The 19,774-nt window shown below is 40.8% G+C and overlaps 1 protein-coding gene across 2 annotated transcripts in view; it reads right to left on the reverse strand.

Moving 5' to 3' along the window:
- Nucleotides 1-8,336: 8,336 nt before the first annotated feature.
- AMER3 (APC membrane recruitment protein 3) overlaps nt 8,337-19,774 on the reverse strand; it is a 41,609-nt gene continuing 30,171 nt past the window's right edge. For both annotated transcript variants that reach the window (XM_074833599.1, XM_074833598.1), the window contains one exon: nt 8,337-12,599. The gene's annotated coding sequence lies outside the window, so the exon portion shown is untranslated. The remainder of the gene's footprint in view (nt 12,600-19,774) is intronic.

Consider the following 19,774-nt stretch of genomic DNA (forward strand, 5'->3'; position numbering starts at 1 on the left):
TTATGTTCTTACGGAGGAGGGTTTTTTTCAATTCCAGAGACTTCTGGCCACAGTAATTCATTGTCTGTGATATTGCAGATGCCAAGCTCATGAAGGCTACAAATTTCAAAAGAATAAATGAGGTCTTGCAGATGGACTAGAGCCAAGACATTTTTAAATAACAAATAGCCCTTCCATAGGCCAAAATATGAAGAAAATATGCAACAGATTATCTAAGTAATTTTTAGCTAAACATTAAGAAGGTCATCTGTGCCTTGTGACAGCTCAAATTTGTACATTAAGAACAGTTTTAAAGACCTTTAGCCTACTCTTAGTGACAGTTAGAAAAGACCAAAAGGTTTAGGTTTAATTATATCAATTACAAGAATTCAACAGCATCAACAACCAAAATACATCATTTTAATCAATAGGATCAAGTTTACTGGTAATTTCATGCAGAAAGTTATGTTTTCTTCAAACTATTTCCCCCACCATAGTGGGGATATTCAAGTAAAGGAAGAGATGACTGTGATTTGCTGAAAAACTAATCAAGAGATCCAGTATCTTGAAACATTGCCTTGTTTAACATATGGAGGATCTAAGACTCAAAGATTCCATCATGCTGGACCACTGTTAAGCATCAGACATGGCAGTTATTCATTATATGCTTAACATCCAATTTTATGATCTTTAATCATATTAAATACCACCTTGACCTAATCTCAATGATTTTCATAGCACTGCCTGTGGGTTATATATTGCATTGTTAGAACGGGTGTTTCAGAATATAAAAGGTAAAACCAAAGCTGCTACACACCTGTATACAGTCCATCCATAAGAAACAGCCAATGAAATGCAGAAAACCTAACACATTTCTTTTGTCTATATATTTTGCAAGGTGTCTGGCTCACCTGGTTCCTCTGATGCATACAGCTGCCACTATTTCCCTCTCTTTTCACGTTCACACAAATTTGAGAAAGAGAAAATACAATGAATTACAGAGCCAAACCCTCCTGTGATAGCTTGCTGTAATAATGCAGAACATCATTTCTATTCCTGCAGGCAATCCTGAGTACAGATGTTGAAGGCAAGCTGGCTCTAGCAATTGCAAAGGAGCTGGATAACATCCCAGTGTTCACTCCTCCTAGCCATATCCCTCTGCTGCCAACAACACGTGCCTGCAATTCCTACATGATGTTTACTCTGATATAACACAAATTTTGAGCAATCCTCAGCAGCAGCCCCTACCTTTTCCCACCTGCAGCTGATTAAGGCACTGTTTACAGAGCTTCAAATGTCAGCAGGCAGCTACCGTAGCCTTTGTGTGGTAGTCTCCTCTGCACAGGGGCCAGCTAGCACTCCTTGCTCCTGAGCAGGAAAGCAAACTAGCTCACAGGGAGGAAAGTTTCACAACTCTTGCCTGCTTTCTTGTCCCTAGAGGTGACTAGCCTACTATCTTTGTTTGAAAGCAATTGTGGCCGTGCCAAAAGCCCACATCAGCATTGCTGCCATTTTTAAACACAGTTAAAGAACACTTGGCATAGAAAATGACAGGGAAAGAGAAGTCAAACCAGAGAAATGCCAATAAGTAAATGATTGAGCTAGCTTATAAACTTGTAGAACACTATCAGCTGAGAAAATTACAAGAGTGGATGCAGGTGAAAACTGCATATATTACTAAGGTACCTTCTCTTAGTTTGCTTCCAGAAAGACATGACATTGCTACATAATGGCAAAGTCATATTATTTTCATCTTTCTATTGCCTCTCAGTTCTTTGATTCTGACCACTAAGGAATTTCTACATGAGATATTTTTAACCCTAATGTTTCTTCTCTAATCCCTGCCATTTATGATGTGAATAATGACATATGAACCAACAAAGACAAGTCTGCTGAAGCTATTTTCTGGCCCTGGTGAGTGCAAATGAAATGATAGTTAAAATAAGATATCCACTTACACCCTTCAGATGGTCAACATTCCCAGCATTGCTATACTGAGCAGAAGCCATGATAGCAGGTCTCAGCAATTTTAGGAAAATAAGTCATGTAAACTTGGACCAAGTCTTAAAGCTCCTTGATCTGGAGTTCTTACACTTTGCTGTAGTTAATGTGGTCATTTTCAGCTCTTCCAGATAAGTGCTAAGAGGATGCATTGGGATTTGCATCAAAAGAATCTAGCCCTGCGCTACTGTACTGTACACAATCTTAATCTTTAAAACCTTCATGCATGTAAAGATGTATTTCTGGGTTCCCTCATATCTGATTAGATGTCTTCCCTCACTTTTCCAGGGAGAGAACTTTTATGACTAAGCTGCAGGAGTGCCTATTTTGGAATTCAAAATCAACCTTAGAGCATTAGGGTTCTCTTGAATATGCACACTACAGACTGAAAACTACCTAAAGCCTTTAAATAGTTGTAAGTCCTGAATTCCTTCAATATTTCCATCATCTTTTTAAAAGTATAAAATCCCTTTACTCCTCATAATAATTTCCTGTTGCCTCAAATGGTGATAATATCACTTCTCTAATCCTATTTTCTATCCCTGAGCAGACCAGCTCTTTTACTACACCACCTTTCCAGGAAATTTCAACATGAAACAAAATCAGAATGAATTGTAGAAAGTAAATTAAAAAACAGTCTGTGTACAGTGCCCAGATATTCAGTTTGCTTGTCTTCATAAGTCTGGTATCTGAAATGGCTTCAAAGTCTCAAGATAAACCAAACTTCTCAAATAGTAACTTTTTGTTATAGCTTGATGAGAAATCAATGCAATTATGAAGAATTAATTTTAGTGCCCCACTGTGATAGGTAATTTTCCCTCCACAGCCTGTAGTCACAAGTCCAATTTTTGTTTCGTGTTGGACTATTTATTCATATTTGGAAACAGCTTTTCTTACCCGATATGATTACTGCACAGTGCCCCCAGCTTCTTCAGCACAAAGTGTAGTGTAGAAGAATGGGTCCAATTTTTTTGTTTTGCTATTTTAAATTAATAATCATTCATGTCAGAAGCAGTGATGTTAAACTACAGAGGAGTGCACGTAAGCTCCTGGCAGGACATACCCAGTTCTCTACTCAGTTCTGCCCAGCCTGAAGAACAGCTTCTTACAAGAGCTCTAGATAGGACTATACTTCCCCATCCCAAGATTTTAAAACAACCAACACCCCCTCCCAAAAGGAAAAAAAAAACCAAAAAACCAACCAAACTAACCCAAACCACGCCACAGTTTTTATTTCTGTTATCCTCACTTCCATTTCATTTTCCTGTGTGTTTCTAAGCATATTATAAGAAGGCTTTCTGCAAACTGGGCTCAGAAAGTAGTTTCTTAATCTTCAAGCCAGTGTTTTTGCTGACATCCTTGGGCAATATATCCCTGACCTGTTAATATATATAGTATTACTATAGCATTCAGCAGCTACACTCTGATGTATTTAAGAGATCAAACATGTTCGACATTGAAATTGTCACAATTCCATATTAACAAGTGATCAGACACTGTATAGGGGAAGCTGAGAAATTTCACAAGAATGGGATTTTTGAAGGGCAAGCTGCTAAGAGCTAATGAATTGAAATGTGAGGTAACAAACAGAGAACTTATAGACATGAGGTAACATGATGTAAGGCAGTTGAGAAGCTGTTCCAGTTATGAAGGACAAATTGGTAACAGTACTGAGATGGCTTCTTAAGTTAGGTGATGAGATAAATTGACGTCACACAATGAGTGAATTGAGTTGTTTATATCTTAAGCTTTGCTTGCCAGATTCTACAGTGATACATTTATGAAGTGGGGAAGAGAACACTCAGCACTGACATTACACCTCCCACCTTCAAAGGCTCCAGCAATTTTACTTAATTAAATTTTAGAGCCCTGGGAATGCAGTTAATCTTGACTCTTCCTGGAAGGCTGCTAAACCCTGATGTTCCACCAGAGGGCCCATACAGCTTAAACAGATAACGTTGTGGTTGTGTATCATGTTAAACCTCCAGCCCAGAATGGTTTTTAGTAAATATCTAGCTGCACATAGACTACAATTTGAGTTTATATGTATATACTCTCTGTATATTTACAGTACTTACCATATGTATGTAGCTGATATAAGCAGGTTTTAGATGGGTAACTGACAGTCACAGGCTGTACTAATGCTCAGTTGCAAGGTCCACTGAAATGGGGCATTTCAAACTCTTATAAACATTTTAGAATCTATATTAAGAAAATATTCAAATGGAGTATAGCCCATTTTAGTCCTGACTGATTACTCTTTTTATCAGACTTAGCTCTAGCAACAACAGTAGCAATCCAACACTTTTAAGCTGGCACTAATATTAATGGCACCTAGAATGTTTGCAAAAAAAACCTCTATTTAAATCATGTCACCTCTCACTGCAAGTTATTCTGTCATTAGCACAATGCGGATTTTTCTACTTGTTTGCAATTTTTATTTAACTGGAAGAACCTTTTGCTTTCATTATTATGGTACAGGTACAGGGGAAAGACTGGAATAAATCCTTCCAGGATGAGACAGCTCAGGACCTGAAACAGAACATGAACCTGCCTTTTCCTGATGGAGACTTCACTTCTTTACTAACTGCCAGAGTATTGCCCTTTCCTGTTCACAGTCAGTGACCAGCCCCAAGTACCCAGTGACAAGACAAGCTTCAGAATTGTGAGAGTAATGCTTCCCCTCCCACCACCAGAAGGGAGCTTCCTGAATCCATATTTCAGACCATTTTATGTTTACTCCCCAGATTTCCTCCAGGACTGAGATAGTTAGAAATCTGTTTAAAATGAGAGTCCTGGCTCCTCATATGTTGCTTGGCTATGGATAGGAAGGCATTAAGGAAGATAAAGTTTGGAGATACAAGTTTTATCATGAGTGAGCAGCACTGGTCCTCTGTACTCCTTCCAGTATTTCCGCAGCTCAGGAGTACTATCTCATGACTCATTTGAGGTTCTAGGACCTGTCATCATCCAGTCTTGCCCTTAAGTTTCATTAAGGAAACTTAACATGCCTTAAGGAAACAGGATAGAGCTAATCTACTGGAAAGCTGCTGTCTTCCTTGCCCTTCTCACTGTCTTTTACTAAAAAGATCTCAGTTTTGCTTTGTTGCATTTGTCTTACTCAAAACTTCCATGCTTCTAGCCCTACAAATAGCATCTTGGCATAACCAGAAATCCTAAAAGGAGCTACAGGGCCCTGAGCAGAATTCTTAACTGTCTGAGCAATCCTGCAAAATAGACCAGGTCATGTGATACTTTTGATTGTTTTGAACCTGCTGGCAATCCTGCATTAGTGCTTAGAGATTTCTTCAGCATCTAAGAAGACAGAAAAGCCTCCCTGATTTGCAGTGATCAGAGGATGCACTGTAAGCAGCTGGGTTTCTTGTGGTATTTGGTGGACTATTTCCATCTGGCTGGAATATTTCCCAGCATATTGCTCTGAGCTTTGTAGCACTTCATACTTATTCACAAAAGCTCTGCAGTATTTAGAGCCATTTCTTGCATGAGTTAGTCATTGCTGGACAGCCATCCATTAAAACCTCCCCTAGGATATAAAGAGCAGACAGATGTCTCCACTGGAACTGAAGGTGTGACTACAGCACACATGTAAATGCACCCAAGCTACTGAAAGTTAACTAGTTTGTGTGCCAATAGCAGTAAAGCTATGGACTTCAGCTTAGGCTGTACAAACAACACTGAGTAGCTTTGAAACTAATCTGGTAGCCAGCGTGCCTGCAGATACGTCACCCGATACCAGTGAGAGAAAAGACAGGACTGGCTGATCTCGACACACTATGTTCTGGGGAATACGCAGCCTTTGTGTGTACTAAAGCAGCATTTTGCCTCATACTAAAGGAAGAAACTGGATCATATGAAAAATACGAGGCTTTCTCATGTGAAGGCCTATATGTGAAAGGATTCAGAATTTTAGTTTAGTTAAATGTAGATGGCCAAAAATGTAGCATTTATGTGAACCACACAGACCACACTAGCCTCAAAAAAAAACCAAACCAGGAAATCTTTTGAGAGAAAGCAACCATTTTTTGGCATACTCACTGATACATGGTGCTTGGGATTGGGTCAGCAACGTCCCAAGAATAGGAGTTCGCTGTATTCTCATACATCTGGTTCTTGTCCCAAGAAGTTTGGAGAGGTGTGAAAATGAAAACTGGCTGTGCTGAAAGTTAACCAGGCTCCTCTGATCATCAAGGAAGTTCAGCTCAGGTTTCAACCAGCAGCTCGCGGTTTGGCATGAGAGAGACTATTCTAGTTCATAGCAGGATGTAAACACCCTGCGTGAGCATTACTGTTCTTTGGAAGACCTCTGGCCACCTGCTTGAGCATTCATCCTTGCTCCTAGCTTATTAGAAGTGCCCTGGGATTTGACGAGGAGTGGCAGTAAACACATGTTTTGTTCTCTGTTCTAGATAGCCTTGAAATCTTTGCTATATAGGCCAGGAGAGAGGAAAAAAGCAAGCAGGCTTTCACACATGTTGTTGAGGCTCTGCCCGAGAGCCTCACCCCACTTTACCTCAGGGTGTCCCAGCCAGCTCCACCCTGATTTACACTACAGCCCTTGTGCCCCAGCCCTGGGCACGCCAGAGCAGGGCCCTCAAGTTTGCTGGCAGATCCCCAGGGATCTCTGAAAAACACGTGTCCCCACAGATGCCGCCTGCACCCCGAGAGCCTTACCGCAGTCCAGCACTGTGCCCCTCACAGGGCCTTCCACAACAATCCCCGTCCACCTTCCTGAAGGGTCCCTGCACAGCTTCCAGAGGGGTCTGTGGGGTGAACGGCACTCCCTGCTGATGCCTGGGGAAGAGCCCAATTCTCTCCCTCCAACACCACCTCCGCCGGGCTGTGCTAGCCGGTGCCTGGCTCTCCTCAGTGAGGTGGGGGGCTGGAACGCTCGGCTGTAGCTGCTGCAATCGCCGCCATCTTGGGCTGCATCCTCTCCTGAGGGCCGGGCGGGAAAACAGGTCAGCGCCCTCAGACCCTTTCACAGCCCCCACCAGCCAAGGGGGCGCTGTCCCCGCGTCACCCAGGCCACCACGCTGTGGTGAGGCTCGCCAGCTCCCCTCTGAGAGCAACCCACGGCAGGCAGGAGCCTGGACCCACGCCGCTCTGGCTCCACTGAGGGTGCCGTGGTGAAAGTCGAAATCAGAGGCACAAGCTGCTCAGCTGAAAATAATTGAGGCTAGCTGTTTGTAAGAAAGACTGTGTGACAGGGATTGAAACTCTTTGTGTGCTTGTGTGTAAGAGCGTTGTCCCTCAAACAGGGTTCGTTACCTGGTGTGCGAAAGCCAATCTCCCACACAAAGCCGAGATACCAGTTTATTCCATAGTTGTGCAAAGATGGGTGCTAGGTGGTAATTCCACAAAGCTAGCATGCTAGCACAAAGGAACTACAGCCTGTTTATCCTACTACATGATTAGTAAAAACCTATTTAAGTTTACACTCATTGGTCCATAATTACCATTACATTTGCTATTGGTTAGTTTTATTGAAATTAGCCTGGCTTGCTGTGTAAATTAGCACACATGCTTCTTGCTGGTGGGGGGCCAAGTTTTTTCAGTCTTGAATTGAGTCGGTGGTCGCAATATCCCACTGCTGCCTTTACTTCTCTGCCAGTTTCCACAGATTTTTGCTGACTTTATGCTTCTTGGGCAATCACCCAGCTTCTGGCCTAGCTGCTCACCTCCTGTCACTTCACCACTGAACTGTGGTGTGCTCACCTCCTATCACTTCACCTCCTATCACTTCACCACATCTCTTATGCCAGATTTAACTCTTAATTTATTTTCTTTATTTCTTCAGACAGTTAAGACTTATGAAGATGGAACACTTTAAGATGTGTCTGGAAATTAGTACTTTTTTCAAGGAGTCGACCAGCTAATTTATAAAGCACGTTGTAAAAGGTAGGGATGAGCCTCTGTTAAATAGCTAGATCAGGACTAATTCCTCAGAGAGGTGAGAACTTCTCTTCTTCTTAAACATGGCACTTCTCAAAGCAGTAAGTGTCTATGTTTAGAAACTAATCCATTTTCCAAATGACATACACTTGATAATCTCCTAACTACCTCAAGATAAGATTGCAGTAGGTAGTATTTTGATCTCAGTATTCTGATTCTCCCAGTGGTCATTGATGGATAAGCCAGGTTCTCCCACACATAGGAGAAGAATTAGAGAAATAGTGAATTTTGCCTCTATAAGCCTCTGATATAGGCTTATTAATAAATTCTTCATAAGCAGTAGGGCTTTTTGCTGAATAACAAATTTGCAGTGCTGGAAAATAGTAATTCATTAATGTCATATGAAACAGTAAAGCAATGTTGATTAGAGATCAAACTTAACATAGAATCCAAGTGACTTTAATATGTAATGTAGAATATGGTAACTAAAATATAATACATAAAGCATATGTACATCAGATATGACATATATGAAAAATAGTTAACAAAATACGTTAAACAGCATATAAATGCATGTATCTTAGTTACATAATAAATCATATATGTACTGAAAAGTTTATTAATCTGCTACTCAGATTTTTAAACAGTACCTGCTTCAGATTTCTTCCCTATTCTTGAACTTAACAAGTTTGCACAAACCTTCTTTTTAGGTGTGTATACACACTCATTCTGCATGTATATGTATATGTACCATGCATGTACATTGTCCATCCAAGAGTGCCACTGGCCTTTATCCTTTTCGTTAAATAGAATGCAGAATATGTAACATTGTTGTCTCTTAAAAATCCCTCAGTTTACTTGCAACTTTACTGTGTATCCTGTGCATTTGCTGCAAAGCATAAGCATTTACAATATCTTGCCACCAAACGCTCCAACTTACTTAGAACAATGCAATATTGTAAGTGAAGCAAAATACTACTCTAGGACTCGTTGCTAAGTTCACATCACTTACATTTGACTGGAATACCTGAACGCCATTTTAATACTTTGTTTTTGGAAGGAATATTTACCTGACAGTTCATGTGGGTCTGATATTTCTTCCTACGTTTTTTCCAGACATTTTTACTAGTATGAGATTATTTACACTCCAGTTCTGTAAAGGGGTGAGTGCTCTCTCCATTCAAAGCAGTAAGTGGGGTTTTATTAAGGGTACCCGGGTAGCTGGTCTGTGTGCTGGGAGTTCCCGAAACACCTCTGAAACTTCAGTGAATTAAAAGGAGTATCAAGGATTGACATCTTTAACAAAATATAGCTTTTTAAAAAATAAATTTTCCAGAATGTTTTTCTACATTTTAGTGAACCATGAAATGGGAAAAAAAGTATTTTTTCCTCTTCAGAGTTTGTTTTAACACGATGATACTGTTCTTTTTTTAATTATTATTCTGATCTTATGTGTGGACACAACTGGTCACTGCTTCCATTCTTGTAAAAACAGGACAGGAAATAGATGACCAGTTTCCTAGAAGCTGATCTGAAATTTTGTAGCCACAAAAGTCTGTGCAAGGTTTTTCATAATTCATCTTAATTTTCTGTATTTTTCATTTAAAAATTAAAAAGCCATCTAACATCAAAGGGGAATGACAGTACGTTAGGCTGAAAACAGGCTGAAGGAACTTGTTCTCACAGCTACACACTGCATGAGAAACTGAATATTCAAATGTATGGATTCATTTCACCAGCATGTCTTCATTTCCTAAGGAGACATTGTTTGTGTAACATAACAAGTTTAATTTAAAGATTTTCCTTCAAACTAGTTTACAGCTAATCTTGGTAAACACCTTATTCAGTATGATCTTGAGGAGGTAGATTTTCTGTTAGTTCTTTAACTGGAGAATGATTAAGCCCTGAAGATTTTTGAGCTTCCCCCAACATTGCACTACCAGTCATGCAATTCCACAGGGAGAACTAGAATAGACTGCCCACAGGCATTGTTTTGATGGTGTGTAATACAGTTGTTCTTTTGGCAGCATGGATTGAACCCAGGACCTTTGAATCTCAGAGGGCAATACACTTGTTGCTAGAACTAGGTATGTCCATAATCTTAACAACTGCAGGTGGCTCATCAATCTACATGCCTCCCTGCCGCCCCCGACAGAAGAGTGTGCATGTGAAACTATGGGGCATGTGTGTCAATGCTAGGCCTGCCTAAGAGGCGTAAAAGCCCATCTTCCTCACTGCACTCATTCCCTGTGGTTTTTATCACAAGGGAACCACTGTCTGGGCACCGACAGTACCACAGCACCCCGCTTTAAAGTCAGTGAGGGAGCAGAAGAAGTTCTACAGAGGGAAGCTGTTTGCATCTCTCTGCATGAAGGGCAGAGACCACAAGGGAGGAGATATGGATACTTTTAATGTAAGCAGCAGCAGTGACTGGTAGCTCTGACAGATGAGTAGGACTTACAGGGAGAGGAGCAGCAGCAGGAGAAAGAAAACACCAATTTGCGAGATAAATAATGTTAGACACATCATTTGTTTCTCTGTGCCTGTAGCACAGGAGAAATAATAGTGTCCTTTGAAATACTCTATCCTTTGCTATGTAGCAGCAAAAGGTCTTTTCTCCTTCTGTTGCCTTTCTTTTCCTCTGTGATGTTGGTAACTCAACCTGAAATCCAGGGAAGAGATGTGCAGTATGCTACAGGGCTCAGAAGCTTTGCCTCTGCTCCCTTGAGGCTCTGGGCATTCTCTTACAAGAGTATTGGTGAGTGAAGATAGTGAAGGACGCTAGTGTCGTAATCACAAAAGGAAAGGGATCACTTGTGTGAGGAACAACTAGTTTTTGTACAGACTGTCTGTTGCTGGAATGTTAAACCCTGTGTTTATTATTATTTGATTAGCCCAAATCTAATGTGTCATTTAGTATTTCACAAAAGAATGCCTGCATGATGAACTGCTTGGCATTCCAGGCTGTTATAGTTTAAATGGCAAATACTTAGCAGTCTTCATAGTTTTGTGCCATGGAAGAGGGTCTTGGGCACCTATAATCTATATTTTCAGGAGATACTTGTAGTAAATTGACTGCATTCTGAAAGTCAACTTGTATTGGCAGTCTTGGAGTGGTGGAGAGAGAACCTCTCTCTTGGTAATCGTAGAGTAACACTGAGAAAGTGCATACCATACCTGGTGGACATGATTTTCTCTTACAGAATCATAGTCTTGATACATTATGTTTTTTTAAATCCAGATTCTGCAAAATGCAGACATCATTTTAATACTGTGGTTATATATTCTTGGCATTATAAATTATTTAATGTAGAAATCATCTTAACTTTAGACATCAGAATTCTTGCATCTAATCTAAGGTCTATTTTACTGTCTATTGCCTTATATTGTCAATAGAGAGTGGAGTATTTCCAGTCTTTTTTCAACCTCTGTAGTTATTTGTCATCTTCTGTTTACTATAGACACAGCATAGACAGTTACCTTCATGAATAAAGCTAAATTAGATTAATTCCTCCCCACTTCAGTGAATTTTAGAAGTAAGGTTACCTTCTTCTGTACCAAGGAGTGAAGATCACTGTTGAGTCAGAAAGGAATTATTTTTCCCTTGCTTCAGTCTTCAGCTTCGTAGGTCCTTTTTTCACTTTTCCCCAAGACAGCAAATCTCAGGGCAAAGACACCATCTCAAAATACTATCTGAGGCAGGTTACTAGATGAGGAGGCTGTTAAAATCTCTTCAAACAGGGACAGATGGGACCATCTGATCATCTGGTTCCATCTACAAGGCATAGTTGTTTTTTTCAATTTATTCTCAGAGTATAAAACACCCAAGACCAGATTCAAAATGGGGTATAAAAATAATGACTGTTCTGTTAAACTGACTCCAAGAATGCCACAAAAAAAATGAAAACTGAGTTAACAGTGCATCCTACCTAGTACTTTGAGACTGGTTTTTAAATTGGAAAAAGAAGACTTTGTTTAAGTTAACTACAGCCATTATCACAGATATATAAACATATTTTCTCTCCTTTAAAACAGACTCAAATAAGTTATCTTTTTTGATGGTGATTTTCAAGTATACCTCTTTATCCTATTCAACATTTCTGCTACATGATAAACACATGTCTTTGGAGAATATATGGCATATTATATTATGCTTCCTGATATTTTTATTTGTATGTTTACAAAATACCTTTCCCCAAGCAGAAAATCTGCAGTCTAGAACCTTGTTGCTTTAAGATGGTTAAACAGTTGCCATAAATTATATAAAGCATTTCTGTAAAATTCAAGAAAAATTAGTACAACCAAAACCAATTTACCTCTTCATAACAACTGCCCAAGTGAATGCTCACTCTTCACATACCTGTGTTTTAAAAATATAGTGGCATTTCCAGTTGTTGTGTGGCAATGAGACAGAAATATGCTATCTTTTTTTCTTAAACCTCCTTGCCATGGCAAAAAAAAGAGTGTTAGTTACAAACCATTTGCAAACATGGCTTCAGGGGTGTGTGGTTGTCAGGAACTCCTAACTATATTAGTCAGTTAGATAGGCTAGCATGATTTTCTGCTGCAACATCTCTGGTGGGATCTCTGGAGAGATATCCTCGCTGATTCTGATATCGATGTAATGTCATGGAACTATGTCATCCTATATTACACATGGCAGAGGGCAGCATCCATATCTACAAATGGATTCTTCAGCGTTGCACCTGCAATATAAGCAAAAACATCTTAAGTGTTCACATATTTATTTCAGGTTTTTATTTAACAATATATTGTTGAAAGAGTGAACGAAGGAAAATAACTAAAACCAGAAATAGAAAATGGCTACCACCAGAGTGCAACCAGGGCCAGATTAGCAATGATACAAATATTTCTGCTTTTGATGATTTAAAGTAAGTAGTGTTTCAGTCACAAAATACTGCATTGCTTAGCATCAAAATCCATCTCTTCCTGGCACTCCAGTAGATCTTCTACTTAATGGGCATCAAGGTATCTACTGCCATAACACACACTGTGAATACTCTTAGAGAGCAGAGGATGAAAATGCTGTGAAGTGTCGTTGCCTTGAGTTGTGGCACAAGAAAGTAAAGGAGCCCCACACCCCCCAAGCCAGATGCCAGCTCCCGCTCTCGTTTTGTCCTGCTTTCAAGTAACAAACCCCAATGTAGTTGCACCACACCCTTCAAAGCTACCTGTGGTGGCTCTTTGTGGAATAGGAAATGAACTTTCCATGCTGGTGAGGACAAACAAGTCTACAGTAACTTGTCAACTTTGTACCATATGCCATCTGCATCTACCTGCAAGTGTCTTTTTATCAGGAGTTTTGTCATTAACCTTCTGAATTTTCATGAAATAAGTAAAGCACTCCCCAAGAGCCCTCACCACTCCTAAAAATGTGGTTATATTTTTTTCATTATTCTTCCCAGTGATGCAGCTCAGTAGTTTCCCAGTCTTTTTGCAGAGGAACCTCACCTTGAGGAACTGAAGATGGAGACCTGTGATCAGTTCTGTTTGGCTTTAGTATTCTCCCACCAGCTGCAGCTTTCCCATTCTACCTCCTACCAAGCCCAGACCTCTCAGTCTTTCTTTTCTTTGACACTCTCCCGTTCCCTTCCTGTGACGTCTCTGTCTCTGCTGCTGGCTCAGACAGCAGTGACACTAAAAATTAGCAAATAGATTTGGACAGATCAATCTGTTTCTCTCTGGTGTCATTCATGTGTCCTCTTCCAGGTCTGGCAGAGTCCTTTGCCAGAGCTCATCTAAGTGACTTACTTCGTGGGTTGGAAGGCACTAATTTAAAGAAGTCCAGGATTAGATGTTGAATGAAGCAACAGAGGAAAGAATATACGTGCTCCTCCTCCAGGCAGTTCTTGCAAAGGACCTGCCTTAGGTAGTCCTAAAAAATAGTATCAGACCAGCTGGAATGGATGTCTCTGGTGTACTGAGACTTACAAGCTCTTGTAGATGTAATTCAGAGTATGGCTATTGCTGCACTCTTGATTCCCTCATGCCAGCTGCTAACCTCTGCCCATTGTGAGGAGGAGCGACAGAAATGTGATCGGACAGGCCTAGGAGGGCAGCCTGCCTGATGAACAGGGCAGGGCATTCCCATGAGGGGACACATTCACCAAATTCACTTCTATCAGCAGGAGTTCACTCTTAATATGTTCTCAGTCCAAGCCCTTAGGTAAAAAACAGTTATTGCCCTCATATTATCTTTATTTACATTTCAGTTTATATAAATGGAAGACACTTCTGTACTCCTTCAATACTTAAGTGGTTATTTTTACTCAGAAACTCATACTAGGGTCTCTTGTAGACAATCAGTCTGTCAGCTTCCCTAGGCAGTAGCAGAAATGGCTCCCCAGTTCGTGCCCATGTTCCAAGTGGCCTGCTCCCTGACCCAGGCACACTTCTCAAGCAGGGAGGAGGCCTAATCCTTCAGGAATCCAAAACACAAATACTGCAGTGGTATTTGGCAGGCCAGCACAGGAATTTGTGATACTCATAGGCTTACTACAGTTTATTTTCCTTGATCTGGAGGCTGTTTTTCCACCGGTTAAAAGTGACTGATGAGCCAGTTTGCCCCCTTTAGCACTGGACAGGACAGCCTGGAAGCTGCCAGAGCACTCCCTGCTGCCGGTGCTGCAAAGCAGGGCTCCCGCGGGAGACAAAGCCCTGGGCCTGGCAGGGGAGCGTGGGCACCTACTGACTGATGTCAGGCTTCCAGTCCCTGGGTGCGTTACCTCTGTGGCTCTGCCACAGCAGCCTCAGGCAGCCAGGTCCTTGCTGCAGTACTTCACATAATAAATATGTTTCCTTGGCTGGGCTTTGTATGTCAGGATTGATGAGACCAGGTCGACTGCAGTGAAGAATTTATCAGGTTGACTCCCAAGTTGTGTTGTTCCTAAGATTTTTTGGTAACAAGCACAGTTTCTCTGCCATGCCCCAAGTCATTCAGGATGCTTGCCAAAAATGAGAGAGTTTTGGCACTTGAAAATCCCCACGTAACCTGAATGTTGGAGGTCCCTGAAAACGCAAAGAGATTTAGCATGTGCCTGGAAAAATGATACAAAAAGCTGCTAAGTGCAAAGCCTGACGAGCTGTTTGGGTTGCTGTGACTTCCTTCTGTTGAATGCACTCTGCTAAGCTCCTAGTGTGTCCCCTGTCTTCAGAGAGGTGTTTCTGTCAGCTTGTAATGTAGTTTGCAGACCTCTAAAGTCCCATTTGCTGTGAAAAATCACACCAAAGCCCTGTAACTCTGGTGAAATAAATGTCATATCCATTTTACAATGAGGTAAGTAAAAGACTCAGGGTGGTGATTTGCTTATTCAAAATACTACACATCAGCGTCAGAGCTGGTAACAGGGTAGGGAAGTTGTTAATGTGTGTCCCCTACTCTGGGCCCTGGGACATGCTTCTTGACAGCTCAGAGGACAAGGACAGGAGATGACACAGTGGCTCTGGTAGCAATTGTGAGAAATGTCCACATGTCCAGTTGTGAGAAATGAGATCTTACCTGATAATCTGAATTGCTATGAACTCAAAACTCTGCCTGTAATCACTGAAAAATCTGAAAACATCTGTGAGCATCTTGGCCTTCACAGGAATACAGAAAGAATCTTGATAGTACAGCATTCTAGTATTCGTGTGTCCTGTTTATAGCTGTGTGACCTGGCACCTACGTTATTATGGTCTCAGAAAGTTTAAGCCAGAAGGACTTTAATGATGGTATTACTGTGCAGTTAACTGATTTCATGAAGCAGTGTGTTGTCAGTTGGTGAGCACAAGGTGGCACAGCAGAGCAGGAGTACCGGTCGGCTGAACAGGGGAGCGCTGCAGAGGGCTGGTAGATCTGGTAGGTGGCTTTTCGGGTCCTGACAGTGCGCCTGGCAGCGCAGGAGGGCTCCACAGCCTGTAATTTCCGAGGTCGCCATCCTTACTGCTAAATCGGTTTCTCTGGTAGAATGTGTGACTTTTTAATATTTCCTAGGCAGCTCAGTCATTTCACCTGCAGATTCCCTAGAATTTATGGGCAAGTGTCAACTCAGCCTTTACTGGTATTACTTAATTAATCAGTTCCTTCTGTCAGCTCCCCTTTTACGAAGCAGTTTTCAAAACAGCTTATCTGTACCTGCAAATTAAAACTGTGGGTTTTTCTTAACGATGTCCTGACTCTCAGTTCCTTTCTCCTACAAGCACATTTGAAGATTTTTCTTTTTTCTGGTATGACTTCTATCATCTGAATTTCTAATCCTTGTACATGCTTTCAATTTTTCAGTTATTTTTATTTTCACATCATACAGTTTTCTAGAGCTTACCTAAGGAACATATTCTAATCTTTTGTTCACTGCAGCTGAACACTGGCCCTTTAAGGCCAGAAGGGATGTTTTGCAAGATCAGTTGCTCATGTGCCTAAGGAAATCTGTTTAAAAATATTTGATGTGGCCTTTGCTAGAGAGGAGTGTCTTGGGAGCTATTAATGTCATGGGCAAGTTAGAATGGAGGGCCACTGGTCCCTTAAAGGCCTGGGATGAAGAATCTTGTAGTATGGGATTATAAATTTTCTCCTTCTCTCGTCTGGGACAAACATATATTTGTCTTAGCAGCCTCAGAACTGAGAGTGATTAGATGAGTGAAGTTAACCACATATCTGAAGGAAGATTGGGCTAATATGGACTCCCCAAGCTAGGAGAAAAGCCTGCTGATTGCAATTGAAGGGAAACAGGAGAAGGAGATTCTAAATCAAGGAAGTCAGGACTGGAAGCCTAATACCAGCATCACTTAAGAGATCAATAGAGACTGCAATGCTCCCCCCCCCCCAAAAAAAAACCCAAAAAACTGATGAACTTGATTTAAGCAGACACTGGGAAAGGGAAATTGAGGCAGGCTCTTTACAGGAGCAGTTTCTACTGTGAGGGAATGCCCTGAAGCATTCCTTGTCTAGCCTGGCCATTGAATTGCTGTAACTTTGATGCCAAGGTTACTTAATAACTCTGCTTTAGTATTATCATGCAGAGCTAATTGCTCCAGCTGGTTGTGTAGATTAGAAGTTAGCTGGGAATTTTCTGATGGAATGATTTTCAGATGGGGAATATACCACTTTTCAAAAGTTTAAATATTCTTTGTGGAAATTCAGTTTTACTGGAACAAAAAAATCTTTCCAGAAAAATAGGAAAAATGCCTTACTGCCTAGATGATTTGCCAAATAGTAGAACAGAACTGATCATAAGCAGCACGCACAAAACAGACATAATCTAGCTCAGTGGTCTGCCATGGAGATATTCAGAAACTCCCTTTCCATGAAGAATATGGTTTTAAAATACCATATTCATGAATTGGCCCAATTTTTTAAAAACAAAATATTTTGCAGGAAGGTCTTTTATTTCCTGGTCACCTCAGTTTCTCAGGGCATGTATCATTTCTGAATAGTGCCTCGAGCACACCATTGCACTCTAACAAAAAAAAGTACTATGATTTCTATTCAGAAGCACATTTTGTAGGAAACTCCCAACGCTACTGGCAATACTAGGTTGGATTTCAGTCCTGCTGAAGACTGACCACCCACATGGAAAGAGTGCAGCTGTGCTGGTGCCCCGCGAGTTAAGAGGAACTCAGCACAAGGGCCAAAGGATCTTGATGTTGTACATTAGTCCTTTGTGTAATATTATGTCTCTGAACACTGTGTATTTTTGCTTGCTTGTAGAACTCAAATTCTCAACCTGAGTCAGAATGAGCTTTAGACAGGGAGGAAATAAAGTACACACTCCCTGTCCTTCTCCGGCCTTTTTACAGCACTCTAGAGGTGTTAAGAAGCAAAAGCAGTGTTTCCTAAGTAGAGCAGAGGTTCCTCCATAGCTCAAAGGCCAGGACTGTACTATAGATTTTGCTATGACACAGTTATGCACACATCAGCATGATGGGGTGTGACCTGATGAACATTAATGCTGCCAGAAACCACCTGTGTAAAAAAATCAACTTATCACTCTCAGGGAATCAAGAAGTTATACTATAAAAACTTTTTTTGCTGTTATAAACTGCATCTGCCTTAGAATGCTGTGCCAGCATAATATACTGCATAATATTATAGTACATAATACCTGTGCTGACAAAGCACTCTGAGTGTGGACCCAGCTTAACTTGCTAGCCCTTTCTTTCCCCAAGCCACACAACAGAAAAGGCACAGAAAGAAAACAAAGACAGAGCCTCTTGAACCGCTTCTTGCTGGAGAAACATAGTCATGTAGTAATGTGGTCCCTGGTTGTTCTGCAGTTCTGAAAAAACTGTTCAGATCAGTTTGTCTCTGTCCCCATAATTCAGTGACAAACTTCAAATGCTAGGCAGCCACTTCCCTGCCTTTCTTAACTGCTTCACGTTTAGTTTACCATAGACCAGTGGTTTTCACTACCTTCATGACTACATTCTTTCTTTGAATCTTTTCATGTCTGCAGATCCATCCTAAAAAATTTCAGACCAGAAGATGGATTAGTGGAAGTATTTTGTGAGCATGTGAAGAAATGGGATTATCACAATGTGATAAAATAACCAATATATTGTATAGAAATTTATTTTCCTCTTTTTAATTTTTTCATCACAAGTGACTTGAATAACATCCTTCTGAAATGTTATCTCTGAGAGAAATAGTGTCTGAGCTCTGTTGTGCTTTCGTGAGTACCCAAATGTCCCCGCAAGTTAAAATATCCTCACATGCTTACTGCACTTGATTGCAGGGGCAGGGTCAGGCTGTCAGAATTTGTCTGTAATCTCTGATGCCAAAGTTTGCAGTTTTGCTGTCTGCAGCTTGTTCCCATCCTCATTGTCTGCTTCACAGCTCATGTTCAACCTCCGATTCAAGGTCACAGACAGTCAGAAAATCAATTTTCCATGCCTCCATTACGCATTTCTTTTCTTATCTCTCTTTATGAAAGAGCTGCCTGCACAGACCTATGTCTGATGCATGGGACAAGTTCACATGTGCAAAATCTTTGCCAAATAGAAAGCCTATAATAAAATAGTCTGTAAATAATCTCTTCCACTAGCTATCATGAGCCTTTCAGATTATTTCTATTGGATAGTCATTTGAATCTTGTCGGCGCTGCATTGTGCTGCTGTCGATTGAAATGGTAATGAATGCAATACAGTCTCTCATATTTGTCAGTTTTAAAAAAAGATATCATTTACAGGCAGTTAGTGTTAGGATTGCATCTGGCTCATTGATTGCTAAGTACAGCTGGCTGTGTCTGCAGGGCACTGTCAGTCTGGATTGCAGTGAATCCTGTGTCATCCTTGTATTGCACATCTGTGGTATATTTGCTGACTTGTTAAAGTTAGGGTCAGCATACAAGACCCTAGCAACCATTAGTAAGTACCAAACTGGTCTAAGTATGTTTGCAATTAATTTTCCTGAGCCAACACCTTTTCTTTTGCTGCATACAGCCCACTATCCTGCAGTGCTCTTTGACTCAAAATTCTCTCTCTGTTCTCACATTCAGACTGTGTCTGCATCTGGTCTGTTCTGTGCATAAAATCCTTTTATCCATATGACTATTCATGTTGCATTCACATTACTTCCAAGGTATCAAAATTTTCCTTTCCTCTGGCCTTGATAAGCACAGTCTTGCCTGTTCACATCCACTCAGAATGTTGTCACAAAGATGATATTTTTCTGTCTGGTTATGCTAATCCAAATACCTGTCACTTTGTGTATTTTCCCTCATTTCTCTTACTCTGTAGCATCCATCATTTGGTGGTTGACCTCCCTTCCGAGGCTTCTGAAGGCCAATCTCTATCCTGTGAGTTGTATCCTAGTCTACCTAAATATTCATTCTTGTTTATGATTAGTCAACAACACCAGTCTGCATTGTCTCCTTGTTACGTTTCA

This window comes from Strix aluco, chromosome 9 (genome assembly GCF_031877795.1).
Source record: "Strix aluco isolate bStrAlu1 chromosome 9, bStrAlu1.hap1, whole genome shotgun sequence".
Classification (NCBI taxonomy): Eukaryota; Metazoa; Chordata; class Aves; order Strigiformes; family Strigidae; genus Strix; species Strix aluco.